We start from the raw sequence: 25,071 nt of genomic DNA, 5'->3' as shown, positions 1-25,071 counted from the left end.
AAATAAAGGATTTCGCGTATGTATTTGGCGGTGCTGTATTTCGATCTTTGTTGATAAAATCGCAGATGGCGCATAAGCCTTTAAAATTTTCCAATTGTAATCTTATTATGTTACAACCGTGACTTTTGAACAGACAACGAATTAAAAGAATTTTCAAAATAGTCTTAAATGTAAGAAGCTGCTTTTTCGCAGCCTTCTCCATTTATAAACTGAAATTTTTCTCCTCCCCCCTCTATGTAAGAAAATAAAAAAGGGCCAAAAATTATAATAAAGTTGTTCCTCTGCCGATATTGGAGAACACCTTTGATAGCTCCTTAGATTCACAGATTGACGCTATCTTCACTTTGCCTTGATGACAAATGTACTCATTACACAACGTGACGCAAAAGTTCCGCTATCATTTTGATTGTCTATAACTTTGCTCAAAGAAAAAATAAATAAGTTTGGTTTTCATAAAAAGTTTATTATTGGAAAATTATATCGGCTAAATGGTGACCGTGATTCGCTATGCAACTATCGGCTTTTTTTAAGGCATTTTTCATAACATCCTGCAACATCTGAAGCTGAATTTCTTCAATATCGTGATGAATATTGTCTTTAAGATGTTATCGTTTGGGGCTTATTGATATAAACTTTTGAATAAAAAAAAACATAACAAAAAGTCTGGTGTTGTTAAATCCAGAGATCTGGCTGATCATGCTGAATCGCCACTTCGTGAAATTACTCTTCGTGGAAAAACGTCATTCAATAATTGAACTATTGAACGAGCTGTGTGTGCTGTAGCCCCATTTTGCTGAAACCCCATGTCCTCTAGTCCTTGCTCTTCCATTTCAGGCACAAGAAAATTTCGAATCATGTCTTGGTACCGTTCAGCAATAATAGTAACAGCAACACCTTGGTCATTTTCAAAAAAATAGGGACCAATAATGTTTCCAGCATGAATACCACACCATACTGTTGTTTTTAATAGATGCAATGATGTTTTATGAATTAACTGAGGATTCTGTGTTCCCCAAAACCGACTGTTCTGTTTATTGACGTGGCCACTAAGAAGAAAATGGGCGAAAAATCTTCAATTTCACCAAGCAGTCTTAAAATTGCATTAGTGTACCCAACTCGTTGATCAGGATCTCTCGAGAACATTGTCAGTACGAGAACATTGTCAAAATTCGTCTTAAACTACGTGCAGAAATGTTTATCTGGGAGCCACGTCTCCGTATTGATTTTTCTGGAGACTCTGCAACACTATGGCGCACCAGACCACATTTTCAGTGTTACGAGACGTCCGTTGTCTTCCAGAACGAGGCCTAGCTGCTGTCGTACCGTACTGTCGAAAATTCGAATGTAGGGGAGGTAGGGGAGAGATGGGCACTTTTTCACTATTTATTGCATACAAAATCAGATTCTATAAATAATCGACTTTTATTGCCAGTTTTATTACACCACACATTTGGCTAGATATATTTAAAGAGATTTCTTAAAAATTACAATCAGTTTCAACATTACGAGATATTTTATAAACTACCCTGTGGGAGGATTGGGTACGGCCTATAAATCACTTTATACCCATAATTTTTTGTACATACGATACATAAGATGTTTAATGTATTGCCTGCCGCATCTTTCTCATTTTATTCTAGATAAAAACAGACAATGCTGTCTGATAAGTTCGAACGTGAAACCTATCCTGTCAAATTCGTCCGGGTGTCGAACGTACATTCATTTTGATAAATTATATAGCTAGATAAATATTAGCGTGTTGCATCTGCACTGGATATTAGTACTGACACGATCACTAAAATATCTGAAAAAATAAAAAACAATATAACCTTAAATTCGCCAAAAAGAAACTGCCTTATATATATTCCTGATATGATAAATTCCTGAGACAGAGTGATGAAAGTGGAAACAACTAAAGGTATGCACATAATTAATAGAGTGTAACTGTAGAAAATGGTAATATAGGTTTTGAAATATTTGTGGGGATAGATTTGATTGTAATTGTTCAGAAATAAACATGAGCATTAGGTTAGAATGTACGAGGAGAGGATGAATACTATCTGTTTTATAAATATGGTAAATGCATTAGGCAGAATTCAGTGATTAATTTTATTAAAAATGGTGTACACAGGTAGTAGTAGAAGAAATAAAAAACACAGTGACATCAAGATGACTTGACAAGTAAACACACCATCGAAGGAAATACGAACTAAACGTAAAAAGGTAAATATGCTCTCTAATGAAAGTAAAATACATTACTTTGATATATAATTGTTAATTAGGTAGATTAGACCTCCAGAGAGATATCACTGCATAAAAAAACGCGCCTAGAAACTCTACCTCATGGGTGGTATGGAAAAGAGAACAATGTAAACACAAACATATAAATATAACAAATATAAAAAAACAAATATAACCTACAAACTATTATACCTGTGTCCTTAATTGTAGTTTTAAATCCTTCTATAATATATGTATTAAATGTACTATAATGTAAAAATAAATTATATTTGATAACATTTTTGTTCAATTATTTTATTTAGATTAGAATTTTCTTGTATGTCAAAGCCAAACTGAACTAAAACCCAGAGATGTACAAAAAAAACTAAAATTGTTTTACTCCAGTCAAACTCAGTCTTTTCTAAGACAATAATTTACTTTATAATCGATTTCAATTAGTTGTACGTAAGGAAAAGTTAAATGTTGTTCGAACGAGACTCGTACGATATCCCGAAACATATAATCAAGTTACCCCCGTGGCTGCGGAAAGATGGAACTGCGCATTCTTCTGGATCAAATTTAAGGAGTCGGCAGGGGATGTTTCCGCATAAATTTCAATTATTCCCGAACGTTCCCGGCTGGATTTACGATTTGGGGCCGTCGTTTCTCGCGGAAATTGCCCCAATCTAATCGTAAAAATCCGCCCTGGAGACGGCCGAAGTATCCGGGATAGGTAAACAAAACTATTCACCGAAAGCCAAATGGCCTTAATTGGCTAGAGATACTGCTCGCGAAAGGAACGAGTATGGGGGGAGAGGGCGGCGGCGGAGAACGGGGTGGTCGGTCAGGCGGATCTCGACTAGCGGCGCCGCGGGTTTGTGTATTTAACGTGGTGCTCCAGGTTATCTAGGTGGACGAATCGTCGAAGACAACTAAATAATGCACTAATCCCTATTTTCGGTTTGCAATCAGCTTTAACTTTCTTATATCCAGCTTAATTTCTTTTGCAATTATTATCGCTATTGTTCTAACAGGCCAATTGAAAAGTCCCCTGCCTGACACATAGATGACGCTACTAGAATTAAATCCATATTGTTTTTAGTTAGTCGCAACCCTCAAAAGATGCGTGTATAAATTTGACAGCTGTCGGATCACTAGTATGTGAATTATAGCATTTTGAGTAAAGCAACTTTTGTTATTGTGAAAAAAATGGATAAAAAGGAATTTCACGTGTTGATAAAATATTGCTTTTTGAAGGGAAAAATACAGTTGAAGCAAAAACTTGGTTTGATGCCGAGTTTCCGCATACTGCCCCAGGAAAATCAACCATCCAACCAAGGATTGGTATGCTAAGTTTAGACATGGTGAAATGAGCACCGAAGACGGTGAACGCAGTGAACGCCCGAAAGAGGTTGTTACCGACGAAAACAATTAAAAATTCCACAAAATGATTTTGAATGACCGCAAATTGGAATTGAATGAAATAGCAGACACTCTAAAGATATCAACTGAACGTGTACATCATATCATTCACGAATATTTGGGTATGAGAAAGCACTGTGCAAAGTGGGTGCCGCACGAGCTCACTTTTGACCAAAACAAAGACGAGTTGATGATTCGGAGCAGTGGTTGAAGATGATCAAGCGTAATAAACCCGAGTTTTTCGTCGGTGTGTCGAATGTGTGGCAATGGATGAAACATGGCTCCATCATTTCACTCCCAAGTCCAATCGGCAGTCATCCGAGTGGAATGCACACGATGAACCCGCCCCAAAGCGTTGAAAAACAATATTTTGGGATGCGCATGTAATAATTTTCATTGACTACCTTGAAAAAGGAAGGACCAACAACTGCGACGATTACATAGCGTTATTGGAGGACGAAATCGAAAAAGAAAGTGCTGTTTCACCAAGACAATGCACTATGTCACAAGTCAGTGAAAACGACGGCAAAAATCCAAGAATTGGGCTTCGAATTGCTTCCTCATCCACCGTATTCTCCAGATCCGGCCCCCGCGACTATTTCCTGTTCTTAGTTTTCCGAAAGGACAGAAATGGTATCGAAAAGTTGGAGGGTCGCTATAATCAGTGTATCGCCCTTGAAGGGAATTATGTTGATTAAAAAAAAACTAATTTTGCCAAAAAAATGCCACCTGTGATAACAAGATAGGTTACATATTTCGATTGTTTATGATAATTGTAGAAAATAGTCTGAGATATTTCAGATATTTAGCACGTTAATGTATTTAGAGTTTTTTTATTGCCTGGTTGATCAGCTGATGAGCTTCTTGCTGGCATAGGCCTGCAATTTAAAGTTTCGGTGCCTGTTTTGGAGGATATAAAGACCCTTGAATTAATTCAGCACTTTTAGGTGGTGTGCAGAAGAGTTGGATGCTGGGCAACAACTCCCGAATCCTGGGTGCGCTAGTTTTACAGCGCATTTCCAGTAACCAATCACCACCAAGTCTATTTTGCACTACTTGAAATGTGTCCGTCTGTTACGGGCTGATACAAAAAGACTGAAACCGTAATTTATTAATTTGCAAGACCGCAAACCCTAATAGTACCAACAAGCAATAAAAAAATGAGAGGATGGTTGCGTTAGAATATTTGAACCTTTGGAAAATCTACTGGCGTGCGTTTCCCAAAGAGATAAGCAAGTTGGGTGGGTTACCGTTTCTAGGAAGCATGTACAAAACAAGGGTGGAGCTATTTACTCAAACCTCTTAATCCATTACCAGGAACTAGAGGAAGGAGCATCAAGAATAAAGACTCTTCGTTAGCATATTGCGTAGTTTAATGAAAGCGAATTCTGAGGGAACTCAAGATAATTCTCCTCGGGAAAACACATAACCAACAATAAATAGGCAGTGATTAATAAAACACTATCAAAGGAAATGAAGAAAACACTAAAAAGGAAGTCTAAAACAGCCATGATTGACAATTTTTCACATTCCTTAATAGTCCAAGTCAAATTGCCCCAATTGAGGAGAAACATGTGCTAATTCTCCACAAATTCCTCTCAAAATCACTTTAAGAACTTGACACAAGCACAATTTACGAAGCACTGAAAATCGCTTGATAATGTCTGATGTCAATGTAACAAAATTATTGATATGGTCTACATAAGTCTGTAATAGCAGCACAGCTCTATCCAGTTTTTAATCTAATGTACATTTCCTCTAAACATAGAGAATGTGTTGAATTGCTGAAGTCGGCCTTTAAAGTATTAGATGAGATGTCGAAATCCCCGCATTTACCTGCATAATTTCAATCCCCAATAAAAATTAAATTCCCCACAGATTTGTAAATTCCCCATTAGTTGGCAACGCTGAAAAAAATATTAGAGAAAAAAAACTATTAATTAATCAAATGAAAAATCTAAAAAGTAATTTAATAAATTAATAATTCGATAGTTCAGTCAAATAATCCAATATATATAGTCTATTCAAAGCAGTAGTGACGGACGTCATCAATATGTTGTTGTCGAAAGTTGTAAATTCGTTTTAGAATCAGATAATATTTTCCTTGTCATTTTATTGTACCTAAAAAGAGATAGAATGCAGTTTTAATAAATTTCAAATAGCCGCTTATTATTACTCTGGTAACCGAAACCATTACACAGTCAGAGTCAAAAACTGATTGCGTCTTTAATCACTTATTTCGAACGAAATAATGGATGCCCCCTCCTACCAGTATAATGTGTTAGACAGGTAATCATTTTTAGTGTTAAATATTCATTACCGCGGTTTTTACTATAATGTTAAAATAAATTATATTCGATAAAATTTTTGTTTAATTATTTAATTGTGTAATGTCAAAGTCAAAATGTACTAAAACTCAGAGTTGATGCGGCAACATTGCGTCATCAATTCAGATCACGTGGGTTCATTATTATTTTGAATAAACTATATATTATGGAGATTATGGTAAATATATTATTATGGTGAATATTCTCACATATATATGATTTGTTATGAATCTAGAAGAAAATGAGTTGTATTGTATTATGACTCAATGTCCAGAAAGCGATTCTGTCAATTTTTTTTGTAATTTTTCTATTACGCAACAATTACAATAATAACATACATTAAACTCAAAGTTATTTTGTACCTACGTCATCTAAATTTGTGAAACGTCGCAATGTTGCCGCTCTGAGTTTTAGTTCACTTGTGCTTTGATATAAAACAAAATTCTAATCTATATAAAATAATTCAACAAAAGTGTTATCAAATATAATTTATTTTAACAATATAGTACATCTAAAAACTACATTTAATTATACAGCCGCAATAGTTTATAGATTAGAGTAATAACTTCTTATCACTACTGCTTTCAAGAATTTTGAATGCGTCTGACAACCGGACGACTTTGACAGGGTCATTCGATTTCGGTTCTAAATAATCAGACAGCATTCCGTCTTTTTTCAACTAGAATATAATGATACATAAGTAAAAGATAATATCAAATGTTGTTACATATTCTTATTCTTATTACCTTTGCCTGATTGATCTCATTCCCTTACTTTGGTTCTTATTTCCTTGAGCAGTAGAAATTAATTTTACTTTTATAATAAGTTTAATTATATTTCCTTGGTATGTTACTCAATTTTTATATTGATAAAGGGCTAGTTAATTACAATATAATAAAAACCAAAAACTATATTAAAATTGATTATTTTTAAGAATCGCTAGACTTTATCTCAAGTTTCCAATTCTCCTGTGTTCCACCGTCAACTTTCACAGTCATTACATTCATTTCATGATTATGTCTCGCATTTATGCAGAAAAAAAATCTCACCATCCAGGAACTCAATTTAAAAAAAGACCAGCGGAAAATTGAATCCATCATGCGAGAACATTCCCAGAAATTTTACAATAACAATGACCGAGTAAAAAATACGGCATTCAAAATTATAATTTTTACGATACAAATTCTAGATCGTATTGGCGATAACGGAGATTATTTTTTAATATTTAACGAGATGCTACAACTGGTTAAAGTTTCGGGATAATTTGGTTTTCGTTCGTCTCCGTTTCGTGTAAAAGTTCCATTCCTTATATTGATCTAGGAAAAGATAAAGCGAAACTATTGAACTTCTTAAAGTTTCTTAGTGAGATTCAGGTCAATAGAAGCCTCGCGTATCCTGGAAAAACCGCACGTATATTAGGTATGTTATTTAATTTTAAAGGATTCTTTTATTAACGGCGTATAACATCTTTTTCATGACATTTTTTTAAATTATACACAACCTATTCAATAATAAAATTTAGCAACTGTCCGACAAAAAAATCAAAACATTACTTTTATAAAAACAGAGAAGGAGGTTCTATGTTCGGCTGTATATATATACATTGTTTTATATATGTTCGCCGATTTCTCCGTCAATTGTGGGCCGATTTTCAAAATTCTTTTTTATTCAAAACAGTGCACTTCCGAGGTCCCATTGGAACCAACTCAGGATCTGTTGGGAGGAAGCTCAAATTTCATAGGCACGTACAAAGTTTTCATATATTTTTTATCTAAAATAGTTAGATAATTGTTTATAATATTGTTGCAAGTTCAGTGCAAAAGCCATTCAGTTTGCTTTTTAAGCATTAACTATAGCATATAAAATCTCGCAGCATCATTGTAGACAACTGCTTCTGTGGTGTAACGGTTAAAGCGCTTAGCACCCAAACGGAGGTCACGGGTTCGATTCCCGGCGCGGATACGTTTTTGTTGTTCTAATTTAGTTACAACACTTGTCAGATCACCTAGGCTAGGTAGCGAACCACGGAGACTGAAGCGCTCCTTATTTTCAATCATTGTTTCTTAATCCCTATTTTTCCTCATACGGGCTTCACATTTACTTGGCCAACCCATTCTAACACTAAAAATAGAAAAATTAAATATTTTAACAAAAAAATTGAACCGACTTCAAAAATAAATAAGGAACTAACTAAAAATTAAAAAAATAATCAACTTACTTGGATTTTTAACGCAAGAAAAAACATTTTAAAATAAAGTATGTACATAATAATCCCTGTAATAACTAAATAAAAATCAACAAAAACCTTACTTAACTTATCTACCAATACTAAGCGTTATTAATACAATTCTTCAACATTGAAAATACCCTCATACATCGCCTAGAAGCACCTCAATTTTCAGAAGTACCTCAAGCAAAGTTAAAAAATATTTACGAATGATTGGTTCAAACGCGTGCAAAAGGGTATTTATCATAAACATTTTTATTATCAAAAAGCATTTTCAAATAAGGCCACTTTCATTTTCATATAACAAATTTCCAGCAGTCAGACCCAACCTAACACGCAGACAACGCCAATCACCAATCACAAGTACTATTAGTAAATTAGAGGAAACGATGGGTAAACTTATGGAGCAAATGAGTACAATGATGAATTTACTCACCGTCGTCGTTACCAAGCTAGCCTAATGACTGATAGTCATTACAGCAAATACAAAATAGCCGTCTGAAATGCTAATGGACTCAAGCAACATGCCAGGGAGGTTAAAATGTTCTTATATGAACAAAATATTGATATCATGATGGTATCCGAAACACATTTCACTGATAGAAATTGTTTACGGATTTCGAAATACAAGCTGTATCACACAAAACACCCAGTTGATAAAACACATGGAGGAACATCTATAATTATGCGTGAAAACACTGTGAAAAGGGGAAATTCAGCGAGGAATATTTACAACCCACCGGTGTAACCATTGAACAAGTGCACGGGCCATTAACAATGAGTGTATTGATGTAATTCATGTAATTCGAAACATTATACATTAAGATAGAGAATACTTATGATCGCATTTATACAAGTTCTTCCATCAAAACGGTCACACCCCTCTCTGACACCTGGACACCTCGGTACCCCAGGTGGCACCCACCCAGAAACCGGTGTTTCCAATTATTTTCGATCCGATTTATTGTTTGGATTAGCCGAGAACAAATATACATCCAGCTCTCGTATGTTCTCGATTGTATACGAGTAGCTGACAACTGCTCGATGTGTTAGTAAATCGTGCCTAGTTTATGAATGGAAATTTAGAACAGTACGTTGTTTTTTTTTCTCTCGTTTCGATTTACGTCAAACCGTGTTTAATTTTCACCTCAATATATGGTGATGGTTATGGCCGTTACTTACACATTTTTATGTGAATTATTTTGGAGGACTTGTTTCTTTATTAACAAGGTTATTCTGGTCCAGAATTTTTAAATAATCATTTTTTGTATACCCTTACAGATTATATCCTTAAAACTATAGCAATGAGATAAAAAACAAGTTTTGTTTTATTAGGAAGAACTCATTTCTTTCCTATTATATTCTTAAATATAAAAAACATACATCCCCTGGTCAGTCCGCCAACAGATTCTATTAGTGTATCAGTAATTAAAAAAAAAATAGAAATCTAATATACGAGGGTGGTTCAAATATGATGGAGACAAACGCTGTAGATGCCGCGCACGCATGTTTTGAAGGTCGTGACTTGAGTATGTGATTGAAGGGTCCCTTACGAACAGTGTGGCATAGTTTTCGTCGGGAGCGCGTGCTACGACCCTGAGTGAACGTCAAGTGCCGACTGCCGTAGCGCAACGTATTGTCGTTCATTGTTTTAGTGTGGGAAGGCGTTAAAAAGACGGAAATTTTTCTGCGTTTGCGAAATCAGTTCGGTAGTGAGTGCCTGAGTAGGGCTGGCGCGTTTAAATGGACTAAAGCCTTCAAGGATGGCCGCGAAACCGTCGAGAATGAGCCGCATGATCGTCGACCGCAAACCAGCATCACACCGAACAATATTCGCCGGGTAGAACTACTCATTTTGAAGGACCGTAGGATGAATGTTCGAGACATTTTCGGCATCAGTATTGGTAGTGTAGAGCCTATCATCCACGAACACCTTCAATAACGCAATCAATTCAATTACGGCGCGATGGATTCCTAAATTGTTGAACTTCGAGCAAAAATTGACGCGGTTGAAAGTTTGTCGCCAGTCAAAGCGAAGACAACCAAGTCCGCGGGTAATGTTCTATGTATGGTGTTCTGGAACCGGCGCGGCCTGCTGAACGTCGATTTCCTCCGCACCCAACGTACCATTAATGCTCCATACTACTCTAGCCTTCTGAAAACACACGTGAAACCTGCTTATCGCTCGAAACGGAAGAACAATCCAGCACGAAGTGCTATTATTCTCCAGAACAACGCGTGCCCTCATACCGCGCTCATACGCTGGATTCAATATCGGGATTAGGGTGGGAGGTACTGGAACACCCCCCCTACAGTCCGAATTTATCACTCTGCGACTACCACATGTTTAGACCACTGAAAGAAGCCCTCGAAGGGCAAAGATTCAACACCGACGACGAAGTAGAGGAGTTCGTGCGCACATGGCTGTACGAGTTGCCCAAGGAATTCTTCGATAGCGACATCAAAAAACTTTCGGAAAGAAGGACAAAATGCGTAACTAGTGAGGAAGAATAACTACAAAAACTGTAAATTTTTTCAATAGTAAATAAACGTGTCAACGAACCACCCTCGTATTTTCAAAATCATTTATTCTACAAAACTAGGATAAATAACTAATTGTAATTTAACAAATGAAATTATATAATATTTCGGTTTCACAAAAAATATTTACATCTACATTTGTCCTACGTGTCTTGGGTCTCCTCCCCTGGCTTTCTGGATCCTTTAGAAACGTTGTCGCAGGAAGGCATGACCTCGAACAAGTAACAAACCGTGGATATCTAGTCCATCAAGTTATAAAACAAGGTAAAGGTAATAAATTGACTAGATACTATTAATAACAGAAATATAATTAGATTAAATTTCTTAAACTTTAACTTAGAATGACCCATAAACCAACAATTAAGACAATAACAAACCCTCAGATTATAACTACTTTGTATAGGATAACATATTTTGTGGGTTCTCCACGTCCTAAAAAAGATTCCACTTCAACCGAATCCCACATCTCTTTCGCTAACCGAGAAACACATCCTACAAGATCGAGCTCTTGTCCATTTTAACCTCGTACAGTGGACAGATGGCCATCATCGTGGAAATTCCCGATTCCTCTGCCCGTTCCTCCTCGGGGTTTCGGCAATCTTAAAGGAATCTTCGACCGTCTCCCAATAAACTTTCGAAGTAAGACAGATAAGTCCGAACTTCCATCTAACGTGTCGATCCCCTTCGACTTGTCCATTTCCAGTTACGGTACGGCCGCAGGGATGATAAGGGGGTCAAAGGTCGTCCCTATTAACCTCCCCCGAGTCGGAAGGGAGCCTAGTGAAGTGATGGCGAAGTGAGGGGAAGGAGATGAGGGGGCAAACGCTCCGCGCCACCGCCCCGTCCCCCGGCCAGGAACTTTATCACTTCGGGATTTTGACGGCTTTTGTGCCCGACAGCCGCCATTGTGGGTCGACCGCTCGCCGCTGACGTTATCGGGAGCGGACGCTGGAGGCGGCATTATTGCTCGACTATTTTCTGGTTTTGTTTGCAGCGTGGCGCTATTAATTTTCAATATGGCGGCGGCGGTGCCGACGTTAACCTCCTGCATCACACCCCCGCCCTCCCTTCCTGCCCCCCCGACGCCCCGGCCGCCGCTCACCGTGGACCTTTTGCTGTTTGGGCAGCGAGGTGTAAACCAGATAGAAATAGTTCGGGTGGCGGGAATGTTCGCTGATTACGCTCCGGGTAGAAACTTCTTCCAGGTTTTCGCGGGTCGATGCATACACCAGGTCCGCTAGGTCTTTCGGCCGTCATAAATCATAGTTTTTAGACAGCCCGTCGGTTTATTACGGAAAACCCCTGAAAAAATTTGAGGGTCTAGTTTTCTAGTCTAGAAATTTGAAAAAAAAACTCGATTTTATCATAATTTCAACACTTAAACCTTTAAGAATGAATACGCCTTTAAGAGGATTTTTTGAAAATTGAATTATTTTCGAAAATGTAGCTGTTTTATTGACGCGACATCTGAAAACGAAACCTTAACGCTTTCTTCTCGAATCTACTTTTTTTCTACTAAACTGATTTACTTTTCTATGCACTCTTCATTCCTTTCAAAGTAAAACAAAAGTCAAACAATTTTTTTCGTCAAATTATACCTGTTATATTAAGTATTTTGCTACAGTTTTACTTTAATACGGTAAAAGGATGCAGATTATGAAATATGAAGATGTTTAAAACACAAAAATACTTATATTGGGCTTTTATAATATGCGACCTATTGAACTTGATACAAAACGACACTGGGGACACTTTTAACTATCAGAAAACAGACCACACCCATCTCACTCGTTACACCATTCATAAACACATTCATAAACACATACACATTCTTAAAACATATTGCCTCGAGTCCGTTTTTCTTAATAGAGTCCATAGCCAGGGCCCGTAACAGTTGTATGATATAACACCTCCCTTCTAAAGGCACGGCCACAAAGTTGTACGTGGCCGTTGTTCCGTCTGGACAGCCTATAACAGTTCAATTGAAAAGTCCCCGGCCTACCATAGTAAAACACATTTTTTTGGCAAAATTAGTTTTTTATTCAACATAATTCCCTTCAAGGGTGATACACTGATTATAGCGACCCTCCAACTTTTCGATACCATTTTTGTAGTACGATTTGTGCTTTGCTTAAAAATAGGCCTCAGTTTCGGCGATCACCTCTTCATTCGACGAAAATTTCTTCCCAGCGAGCATTCTTTTGAGATCTGAGAACAGGATATAATCCCAAAATACAGACGTCATAACCTTACCAGCCGACTGTTGCGTACTCCCACGCTTTGGGGCGGATTCATCATGTGCAGTGCCATTGGACTTCGGAGTGAAATGATGGAGCCATGTTTCATCCATTGTCATATATCGACGCAAAAACTCGGGTTTTATTACGATTGATCATCTTCAAACATTGCTCCGAATCATCAACTCGTCGTTGTTTTTGGTCAAAAGTGAGCTCGCGCGGCACCCACTTTGCACAGAGCTTTCTCATGCCCAAATATTCGTAAGTGATATCATGTATACGTTCAGTTGATATCTTTAGAGTGTCTGCTATTTCATTCAATTTCAATTTACGGTCATTCAAAATCATTTTGTGGATTTCTTTAATGTTTTCGTCGGTAACAACCTCTTTTGAGCGTATACTGCGTTCACCGTCTTCGGTGCTCATTTCACCACGTCTAAACTTAGCATACCAATCCTTGATTGTTGATTTTCCTGGGACAGTGTCCGGAAACTCGGTATCAAAACAAGTTCTTGCTTCAACTGTATCTTTTTCCCTTCAAAAAGTAATATTTTATCAACATGCGAAATTCCTTTTTATCCTTTCTTTTTCAGAATAACAAAAGTTGCTTCACTCAAAATGCTATAATTCACAAACTAATGATCCGACAGCTGTCAAATTTATACACGCATCTTTTGAGAGTTAGACCTAACTAAAAACTATATGCATTTTGTCATGTGTCAGACCGGGGACTGTTCAACTGACCTGTTAGTTGTTATTAAATTATTTTTGAGTATCGCTTGTACCTTCATTCGCTAGTTTGCCTTTAGTGATATTCGAAATAGCACTCTTCTTACCCAAATTTCCATAGTAATCTACAAATGGGATTGGTGTACGGGTACCAAAGGGTTTCCGTACACCCCTACGAAATGTCAAAAAATTTTTTGTTGTATCGTACAAACAAAAGGGTAATTTATAATTGTAAAAATTACTTGCATTATAATTTCCCTCACCTTCCAATCCTGCTGGGGCATAGACGTAAATTTATATTTGTGACTGTTTAAAATTTGTGAATGTTCTAGGCAAGAGTGTAAAATCCGATAAGGAAAATGATCCCAGTCACGCCAGTAACCAGGCTGGGTAAGACCGGACATCTTCTGGGATGATTTCTAAAGTTGGTCACTCGGCAGTTGGTAGGCTTAATGCTGAGGACCGTGGTTCGGAGCCCACGTTAAACTTTAGGCCCAGTCCAGATAAACCCATAGTTGGTACAAGGAGACTTTAAAATATATATATATATATATATATATATATATATATATATATATATATATATATATATATATATATATATATATATATATATATATATATATATATATATATATATATAAATATATATATAAATATATATATATATATATATATATATATATATATATAAATATATATATAAATATATATATATATATATATATAAATATATATATAAATATATATATATATATATATATAAATATATATATAAATATATATATATATATATATATATATATATATATATATAAATATATATATATATATAACTTTTTTTCGAATTAGAAATGTACATAAATATTCTTTTTATTTTTATGAGGAGTTATGAAGTAAATTTAGTATTCATTTAGTATTTCAATGAAAATTTCTTAATATGCGGTCAACTAAACAAGCCACTGATTTAAGAGTAACTCTTTTCCAATTTTTTTCTTTCGACCAATGTTTCTTCTTCTCAATAAATGCATTTTCAATGAATTAAAAAATGGCTAGAATAGATGTAAGTGCCTAAAAGATTGGTCATATTTTGGTCACAAAAATCGGCCATAGTTAGTCATTGCAGCTGACAGCGGATAGCAATAGGAATGTGTATCAGCTGAAAGAAGTAGATTAATAAACTAACTAAATTACTTCTAGATTCTATTACTAATTCTTCTTCTTCACTTCTAGAAGAAAAATAAGGTAAAAATTCTGGTGATTCTTGCATTGCCTCAAAGACGAGGAATGTTTCTCCAAAATCCAAACGGTTAACCATGAACAATGGCTTGAAAAAAACACATTGTACCAATTTATCTGCATTATTTTTATTAATGTCTTCAACGATCTGCCCGTGGGCAATAAGTATTGTTTTATTATGATTTCCGTTGTCCAATATAACTCTACTGACATGCAGAAGATCGTTTCAGTAAGTGATCTACTGTACAAACTTATAATCTAAATCTTATTCTGAAGATTATTATATCTCATTCTATGTGTCTATTGATCAAAGCGTTTGAGCCTACGCACTTCACTGTCATCGCGCACATTTAACTGTTTGGCGAGAAATTATCCGCATAAAGCTTTAAAATTATAAAAAGACACTTGAAAATTTGTACAGCCAATACAAAAATTGATCGGTCTTCTGGTTGATTAATCCTTCGTTAAATTAAACACCTTGCTCGCACACCTCCTTTGTACCGTCTCGTTCGAGACGCAACCGTGACGTTTCCAGGTGCCCCGGGTCCGTCAGGTAGCCCCCGGAGAGCCGCCGATCTTTTGAGAACGTCGCGCGCCATACCAGCGCAGAAGAAAGAGGCGAACAAAGAAGAAGAAAAAGAAGCGGGTCGGTGGTGTCCGGACCCCGAGTAAGTACCCGAAATCGCACTTCCCGTAATAACCGGTCGTCGATCGCCGGAGTAGATGGCAGATAAGCCGGCGAGGCCTTTGTTTTCGTTATTTTTCGCGGCGGAGACAGAACCGGACCCGGTCGCCCGCTCGATCGCGATAAAGGCGACTCGGACGGAAGGTAGTGGCCGGCCAGGACCGCTTCGCAGACGGCTACGACGACGTAGTCGACGACAACGGCTGCGAAGACGACCTCCACCTACCGAGCTAATAAAAAGGCAATTTCAATTTTATCATCACGAGCATCCACCGATTTATGAAAACGTCTTCGTCGAGTCACTCTCGTCCTAATTTAAAAGTCCGCGAACACGATCCTCGTCTCCAGTGGCGGCTCCCGATGGAAATTTTAATGTACCGCTAGTTTTGCAAAAAAAAACAAAAAAGTCCATTCTACATACTCTCCTGTTCGCAAATTTGGTAATCACTTTGTCAGTAAAATATTCTACTTCAGAGATAAGCTTATCAATAGATAAGTTTTTCAATAGAAAACATGGAAAGAGCTGTTAAACGATATTCGGTTACTGAATTTTTGAGAAACGTTTTGATACGCTTTAGTGTTGAGAAATATCTTTCGGTCTATGATGTTGTCATGGGAATTGTTATCACGATTTCTAACAATTGTCTAGTCTCCTTCAAGGTGTCTCCTAGATTGTTCTCTATTAAAAATTTTAGAAGAGATAGTGCACCATTTAACGTTCTGCAATCATTTGTTCAATAAATAACTAACAGTTCAGTTCATAATCGTCCTTTATCAAGTGTGGGATAAAAGGGCCATAACAGGTCAATTGAAAAGTCCCCGGCTTGACACATAGATGGCGCTACTAAAATTAAATCCCTATATTTTTTAGTTAGCCCTAACCCTCAAAGGATACGTGTATAATTTTGACAGCTGTCGGATCATTAGTTTGTGAATTATAGCATTTTGAGTGAAGCAACTTTGGTTACTGTTAAAAAAATGGATAAAAAGATATTTCGCATGTTGATAAAATATTGCTTTTTGAAGAGAAAAAATACAGTTGAACCAAAAACTTGGCTTGATGTCGAGTTTCCGGACACTGTCCCAGGAAAATCAATCATCAAGAATTGGTATGCTAAGATGAAACGTGGTGAAATGAGCAACGAAGACGGTGAACGCACTGGACGCCCAAAAGAGGTTGTTACCGACGAAAACATTAAAAACATCCACAAAGTGATTTTGAATGACGGTAAATTGAAATTGAATGAAATAGCAGACACTCTAAAGATATCAACTGAACATGTACATATCATTCACGAATATTTGAGTATGAGAAAGCTCTGTTAAAAGTGCGTGCCGCGCGAACTCACTTTTGACCAAAAATAACGACGAGCTGATGATTCGGAGCAGTGTTTGAAGATGATCAAGCTTAATAAACCCGAGTTTTTGTGTCTATATGTGACAATGGATGTCCAATCGACAATCATCTGAATGGACTGCACACGATGAACCCGCGCCAAAGCATGGGAAAACGCAACAGTCGGCTGGCTATTGTGGCGTCTGTATTTTAGGATGCGCATGGAATAATTTTCATTGACTACCTTGAAAAAGGACAGCGACTATTACATAGCGTTATTGGACCGTTTTAAGGGCGAAATCGGCAAAAAAACGGCCGGATTTGAAGGAAAAGAAAGTGCTGCTTAACCAACACAATGCACCGTGTCACAAGTCAGTGAAAACGATGACAAAATTCCATTAATTAGGCTTCGAGTTGCTTCCTCATCCACCGTATTCCTCAGATCTGGCCCCCAGCGACTATTTCCTGTTCTCAGATCTGAAAAGAATGCTCGCTGAGTAGAAATTTTCATCGGTGATCGCAGAAACTGAGGCCTATTTTGAAGCAAGTACATTTCCGATATCCTGACAACAAAAGAAACAGTCCTTGAAACGTAAAAAATATATCTCTGCCTAAAGCTACAGAAAAGGTATAAGTAGCAATCAACAAGATCTACAAATAGACTAAATATTGGAAAATACAGCTTAATAGCTCCAAATCTGTCGAAGTTAATTTTGCGTTGCGGTGAAACGAAGAAAAACCTAATTATATCACTAGACGGGTACCCAATTCCTCAAGCAAAATCAGCTGAATACCTTTGCATACATCTCGATGGTAGGTTAATTGTTAAATCTAAATTTGGCCTAAAATCAGACTGATTTATTATGTTTTAATTATAACGAGTTTGAGTTATGAAGTTCAAATATTGGATTGCACTAAACCATCAAACCAACTAGTAATCCAACGATGTCAAAGTAAAGTTCTTGGATTAATTACTAATACAACTTGAGGCAAAAGTCCCGCTACCATTGACGCAATTTCCGCTGAGTGGCAATAATGAAACTATTATTTCAAAAAAATATTGTCACTATTTCTGCTCGTTCTTGTCTTATTGTCTATTATATCTTATTTCTTATCAATAATGAAATTTGAACGTCTACACAACACAATGGTTAAAGCGAAACTGAGCTAAACGTCACATAACCAAGACGGCGCACAATCAAAATGGCAGCGGGACTTTTGCCCCACCTTAGTGTCAAACCAAAATGCTAGCGGGACTTTTACCCTACCCTATACTTACCGCTACTGGCTACCACGCAGGAAATCAGAAGATTGAAGAGTATCTTAGCCATAGAGAAATAAAGATTTCACTTCATAGGAAATTTTGGCGAAATGTTTCGCGACGTCCAACATGTAGATGTCGCTACATTTAACATATTACTTGTTTTATTCGCTATGCTAAGAGCCGCGACGGAATCTGATTGGTTCATTTCGTTCTATGGTTTGTTTATTTTGCACGCCATTTTCAATGTGCCCTATATTGAGAACAGTGTGGTTAGCTTTTTATAACGTTTATACATTAAATTATTATTTTATTTTATTACTATATACAAGTCAGTAGTTGAAATGCATTCCCGTTCTAGGAAGTGTTGTGTGTCCGGATGCAGAGATATTGAGGAAATGGATCATCGTTTTCCGTTAAGAAAGCGATCTTTAGTAGCAAACATTAAAAATCCTAAACTGCTTGGGTTAAACATGAAACAGATTTATGATCGTTACCATGTGAGACATTTTTGTGATACATTTAAACTTTCCTTTAAGTACTTATGAACAATTTAATGATGGTGAAAATAATACCACGAGCCCAGAATTTGTACAAATGGATCAAAATCAAAATGATATAGAAGGTAAATTGAAGGAGTCAGTCACATTTCTGTTCATAATTGTTACCATTAATTTCGAAACTGTCTTATTATATTTGTAGTACCTATTTCCATCGTTCCAGGCTCACAACCAGGGTGGTAGAAGCAAGTATCATCAACATTTGAACAAACTCCAGAAGGTAATATGAATAATATAATTATGAATAAATCAGTAGACCCAGAAATTGAGAGTGATCTTATAGAGGCAAGGCAATATCTCATGCACCAGATTCTAACAAAATTGTTTTATCATATCATATCAAATAGTCAGTAGGTCTTTGAGCTATGTCTTATTTTATTCAGCGATTTTGCCACGTCGATAATATATCAAAATTATTGTCAAATGTTTAAAAAAAAAAGTAAATTTAAAACCCTTCAATTGTACATTCCAAAATCTTTCGGATAAAATATTAAAAGTACTGACGGAGAGATGGAAGAGATAATTTTGATTTGCAATATTTATTTTTATATTATATTTATATTTTGTAGATAAATTTACATTATAAATTTATATTTATTGTTATAGATTATATTTATATTTATTTATTTTTACAAATTATATTTTTATTTAAATATTATATTTATATGTATATTTAACTGAATTTAATTTAATAAATTTATTTCAGAAAAAAATTGTTTTTTATTTAAATTTCATTGGTCAATAAACATGACGTCAAGGCTGTCACGTGCCAAACATTATCAACTGTCCTCACAGTAAAATATGTTTCTTACAGGTGCCTATAATGGAGATTTAAATTGACCAATCAAATTACTTGAATGGCCCATTACGGATGTCCTCTGGATGTTGGGCAAAGCAAAACTTTACAACAGAGTCCTCTATTGGGTTGCATCTCTATTACTCTATGACCTTAGCTTAAACAGTCCATGTTTATTTTAATTTGGGAAATATATACCGATGTATTTCTCCCACCCTCGTTCTGCTTGTGTATTGATGTAAGTGCAACAGAGAAATAGTAATAAATTAGTTTTATAAATTAAGATTATACTGATAAATCTAATGTAAGATAGCAGGATGTACTGAAGTAATAAATAAGAAGTAATGTAGGATCGCCCGTAATTTTAATATTATGATGTTAAAAAGGGACCACCCAAAGTTGCCGTTTGATTTCAAGGAATTCTGTGGGATCCGGATACTGGAAAGCTTGATAATGCTTAGGCAATGATAAAAGTAGTGATAGCTGAAAAATTAATTTACTGTTCGTTAATCTCGCTAAAACTCGAGAATAGCTGGGCCGATTGGAGTAATTTGTATTTTGCTATATTTGTAGAAGTGCATGGAAGGTTTTTGTGGTGAGAAAATATGGAATAACTGCGAGGAAAATAGTGAAAACCACAATTTTGTTTTCCCATACAAAGTGTCAATATCATCAATAGTTTCAATGTCACAAATTCGAATATCTATGGGTACGCTCGTACGTTATTTTGTGACAATCAGTGAAAGAAAATGACGCCATTAGTGTTATGATCTGTCGCATGTCATTTAATTTTACTAACATCAAGATTCAAAGCTAGGTATATTATGTTTTGCGAAAGTAACACAGTTATAAGTTTATACATCTTTGAACATGTCAAGTTTCATGCCTGAAAACGTACATTTGTGGCACACACTACTTTTCTTACATAACCAGAAGAAAAAAGCCGCTGAAAGTCATCGTTTGCTGGTAGAAACCTAAGGTTCTACCAGCAAACTAAGCATACACTGACCTTAGAAACATCTGAGGTCTGGTTTCGAAAATGTAAAAGTTGTGATTTCGATATGCAAGGCGAACGTTCTGGTAAGCCGAAAAAGTTTAAAGATGAGAAACTGCAAGAGTTGTTGAATGAAGACCCAACGCAAACTCAAAAACAACTGGCAGAAACGTTAAATGTGGCTCAAGAAACAACTAGCAACTAATCAGTTCGTAATCGAGCAATGGAGAAATTCATCAGTTGAATGACAGGCAAATGGAAAATCGAAAAATCGTCTGTGAAATGCTGCTTCAAAGGTACGCATGCCCCGAAGTCATTTCTGCATCGAATAGCGAGGGGTGATGAAAAGCGGAATTATTTTGAGAACGCTAAGCGTTAAAAATCATGATTATCGCCTAGCAAAGCCAGCCGATCGACTCCAAGGCCAAATCAGCTTCGTCGCAACACAGTGCTCTGTGCTTGGTGAGACCAAAGTGGCGTGGAGTATTACGAACTGTTCAGACTTGGTGAAACAATTAATGATCGCTACCCACGATAAGTGATCAATTTGAACCATGCATTGATCGAAAAACGTCCATAATAGGCCCGAAGACACGATAAAACGATTTTACAGCAAACACGATCAAAAAAGCAGTGAAAATATTTGGATGGGACCCGTCGTACTCTCCAGACCTTGCCACGCCTGACTAACAGCTTTTCGGATCCAAACTTTCCGAAAAAACCGGTACCAACTTTCCGGTACACCTGGTTGTCAAATATGATATAACTATGTGTCAAATTTAAACTAGTACTCTAATTGCAATAGTGTAAACATTTACCAAGAATAGTGTTGAAATATGTAGATTAGAGAGCACTATTTATGACAAAGCATACTTTGTACATCTATGGCACGAGAACTTTCTTTACTTTTATTACAATATTAGCAATGCCCATGAAAACCGACGAACTGAATTAGGTCGCCAAGGTCGAGCAAATATGTAACGAGTTACCTCACGTGCAAAACACACTGATGACCAGCGAGAGATAGAATATGATAATAGTCGTATTGGTATCTCGCATTCGATAGTGACTAGAAATGAGATGGATAAGCTTAGAATTCGTCCTCGTCAAAACACAACGACAGCGAGTACGACACAATGAAATTGTGCAATTCAGTGCCAGTCACAGTCTGAACGAATAACGAGCAGCATTCAATTTCTATCCAGAAATGAATTTGGCTAGACCAACAAACCCGTTATAATTGGGTAAATGACAATCGCTTGCTATTGGGTTATGTTGTGCCAGCGAAAAAAAACAAAATTGCCACAATCGGCCCCACCACCAGAATTATTTGACTCATTATTTTGTGGGATGGAAAATAATATAACCACATCTTAGCCAAAATTTAAAAATATAATAGTTATTTCCAAACGACACTGTCTAGCTCAACGTATATTGTAGGACAATTGCATTGCCATTTTCAAGCAATTTCATTTTCAGCAAGTTCTATCAGAATTAAATTAACAAGACAATACAAATTTATCGCCGACTAGGAACGATATTACCACTATCAGATGCAGATCACCAATTCTTACAAATCTATTTTATAATCAATCAATCTGAGAGCCATAATATCGTAATCAGACCGCAAAAAGGTTTAATTCACCAATAATCGACGAAGTGACTATTGTTTTTGCCTGAGAAATTTTGCAAAACAGCTGTAGGTAATACGGATCATCTAGTTAACAAATAAAATACCAATCAAAGGAATTCTCAAGCCATAAATATATAAACATTCAAATCAGCCTTAACGTATAAAAAATGAACTAGGAATTAATGAATCAACAGTTGTGAAATTTAAATTCCTAATTAACAGCCATCAAAAACCGTCATTATCGTTATCATTTCATTTATCATGTTTATCTCACCAAAATAAGATTTGACGTAGCGTAATTGGCGATAACCCAATGTAAAATAATCCAAAACGAAAAAAAATCGTCGGTTATTTCCAAAGAATCATCGATATCGTAACGAAAACTGGATATCCAAATCCTACTGTACTTTTAGCGCAATCAATAATCATCGCAAATTACATGAAGTTATCACTACTGCTGTCAACCAACCTCCCATCGAACACACCTCTAAAGTACTCTCCAAACTAGACGCCTTCTGACTCTAACGTGTACGAATCAAGTTACTAAATCTGAGGTATGAAAATGAGTAGATGACATAAAATATCACCACGTTCAACAGGGAATATTATTCAACAGGAAAAATGTAGGAAATATTAAAAAGACATATTTGCACTAAAATAAAAATTGTTAGAATTAATTAGTTATCCTAATATTAAGATAACTAAATTATGAAATCCCTAACAACTCTCTGAACAGCAACATCCCATCTGCTCCTTTTAATATTAAAATTAAACGAACGAAAACAAAGACGATATCGTTTCGACGATAAAACAAGGTAGCAAACGATGAAAGACGGGGAATAGAAAAAAAACTACAACTGTAAATGTTCGAAAACATGTATTATTTCCTATGCATGACACTGGCGTAGTTAACCAAACGTTTATTTACAATTTCACATACGGTTTACACGCGTACTAAACATTTCTAGAAAGGTTTTTGTGGCTTTATTTCAGTTTGTTTACCAAACAAACAAATTAAACAGCTCCTGAATGAACCCGCTGTCTGCTCGTGCTACAATGTTTCGTACTAACGCTACATCCTTCTGACAGGAGTTTATTTTCGCAACTTTCCCCCTTTTCCTACAGGAAAAGCATCGCCGCGTCCTCGACAAACTAATTCGACAAGCACTTTCTTTACGCAAACATAAACAAGTCGCTCCGAACCGATACGAAAAACAAAGGGGGGTTAAAACTCCCCCCTCGGACTGCCCGCTTGACTTTTACAACCTGCCGACAAATCGATAATTAGTCTTTGGTCCCGGAACGTACGAGAAAAATGTAAAAAATGTGCAGCGACTGCATATTTAATCGGGAAAAGTTCAGGGGGGATTCTTTCGTGGGGAAAACTTACCTATTGTCGGCGGTATAGACGGGACATTTTGGCGAAAAAATCACTGAAAATGAGTGAAAAACACACACACAACGATCGGATCTGGTCGGCAACGGATCACTACGCGCAGATCACTGCTTTCCATCGAAAAACTCGCGAATTATCCCTTTGAAAACGGCGAAAAACCAAGCGCGAAACTCAGACCTAAACCTAACGTCCCATTGCCATTTTGTCACTGAATTTCGCCGTTGCCAGCTTGCGCCTGACTATTTCCTCGGTCGGGAAATTCGCCGACCCCAGGCGCTTTCCCAACAACCGCCCTCTCGGCCTGCCTCGGTTCCTTCGACACAAACAAATTCTGAAAAAAGAACAGTACTCTGTCAAACATTTTTTCATAAAAAACCAAGCAAATAACCAAACAAATATAAAATAACAGGGAATATTACAATAATCTTTCAATAAATCAAACGGCAAACAATGCTATTGTACCCTCAGCTAAAAACTTAACATAAAAACAACTTAGTGTAAACAAAGCGCCATTGTTTACCACAATAAAACGACTTTCGTACAAACAGAACTCTCACTGTAAAACTTGGCAACAGACGCTCAGTACACTTTAATCTGGTCGCGGCGCCATCTTTGACCGCAAAACTTAACCTGTAGATCGATTTCTTTTTTACAAACACTTCTTCGTGCTTTGAAGTCCTATTAATAGATGGCAGCAAACTATAATCGAAATTTTCTTCCTCGTTTCTCAGAGTGTTTGTTTACTTGATCTAAAATTAAAACAGAATGTATTACAAAAAAAGTAGTTCGGATACATTCAAACCAACGTAAATAAACAATTATCGGTATATTAATCATATTTCGCATCTGAACAACTCACATTTTATTGAAATGTTTGGACAAAACAACCAGGAAACCTATAACAAATCGTAAATAAAATCAGTGATGAAATGAATAAATAAACACTTGAAGAACGCACTAACTTTAGGAAACTATTTCCTTCTATATTTAGACAGATAAATTTATTTCCATAGAGTATTTTATGATAATCTCGTTTATCTCTTAAAAAACTCAAGAAAAGTGGTTAATTTCTGTCAATTGCTGAGTTAAAATTAAATCCAATCGTTTAATTACAATTAACAATATCATTATCAATATCATTCAATTAACATTTTAAAACTGCCAAATATCAACTATATATGTTATTGTTAAAATGGTGAAGGAACTTTGTTATGTTTTATTAACAATTGTTAGCAGTTTTACATGAACAAAATATGATTGTTGTATAATTTTCTCCCCTGCGCTTCAGTGTAATTGTTATAACATTTTATTTTTATACATTCATAATATATTTGTCGGTGTCAATGACATTCCAAGTTGATAGCGATGACTTTGAAGCAGATTATTTTTTCAGGAAAATAAATATTTATCTTAAAACTCTTCCGTTTGTTTTAAAACTCTGTGTCATGAAAAAAAAATCACTTTGTAA

At 36.2% G+C, this 25,071-nt stretch overlaps 1 protein-coding gene across 3 annotated transcripts in view; it reads right to left on the bottom strand.

The window, feature by feature from the left end:
- Window positions 1-24,163, bottom strand: part of LOC143196236 (ephrin-A4) — an 808,497-nt gene extending 784,334 nt beyond the window's left edge. The window contains exons 1-2 of one of the 3 annotated variants that reach the window (XM_076403896.1): window positions 24,066-24,125; window positions 23,598-23,934 (exon numbers count right to left, since the gene is read on the bottom strand). The gene's annotated coding sequence lies outside the window, so the exon portion shown is untranslated. Of the gene's footprint in view, window positions 1-23,597 lie in introns of all 3 variants that reach the window. The other 2 variants (XM_076403895.1, XM_076403897.1) reach the window with 2 other exon arrangements.
- Window positions 24,164-25,071: the final 908 nt, after the last annotated feature.

The sequence above is a fragment of the Rhynchophorus ferrugineus genome, unplaced genomic scaffold (genome assembly GCF_030347505.1).
Source record: "Rhynchophorus ferrugineus isolate W39M unplaced genomic scaffold, kcgeb_rfMv2 rfM4, whole genome shotgun sequence".
NCBI lineage: Eukaryota > Metazoa > Arthropoda > Insecta > Coleoptera > Curculionidae > Rhynchophorus > Rhynchophorus ferrugineus.
The sequence above is the reverse complement of the archived record's forward strand: the minus strand, read 5'-3'. Positions and strand labels throughout refer to the sequence as shown.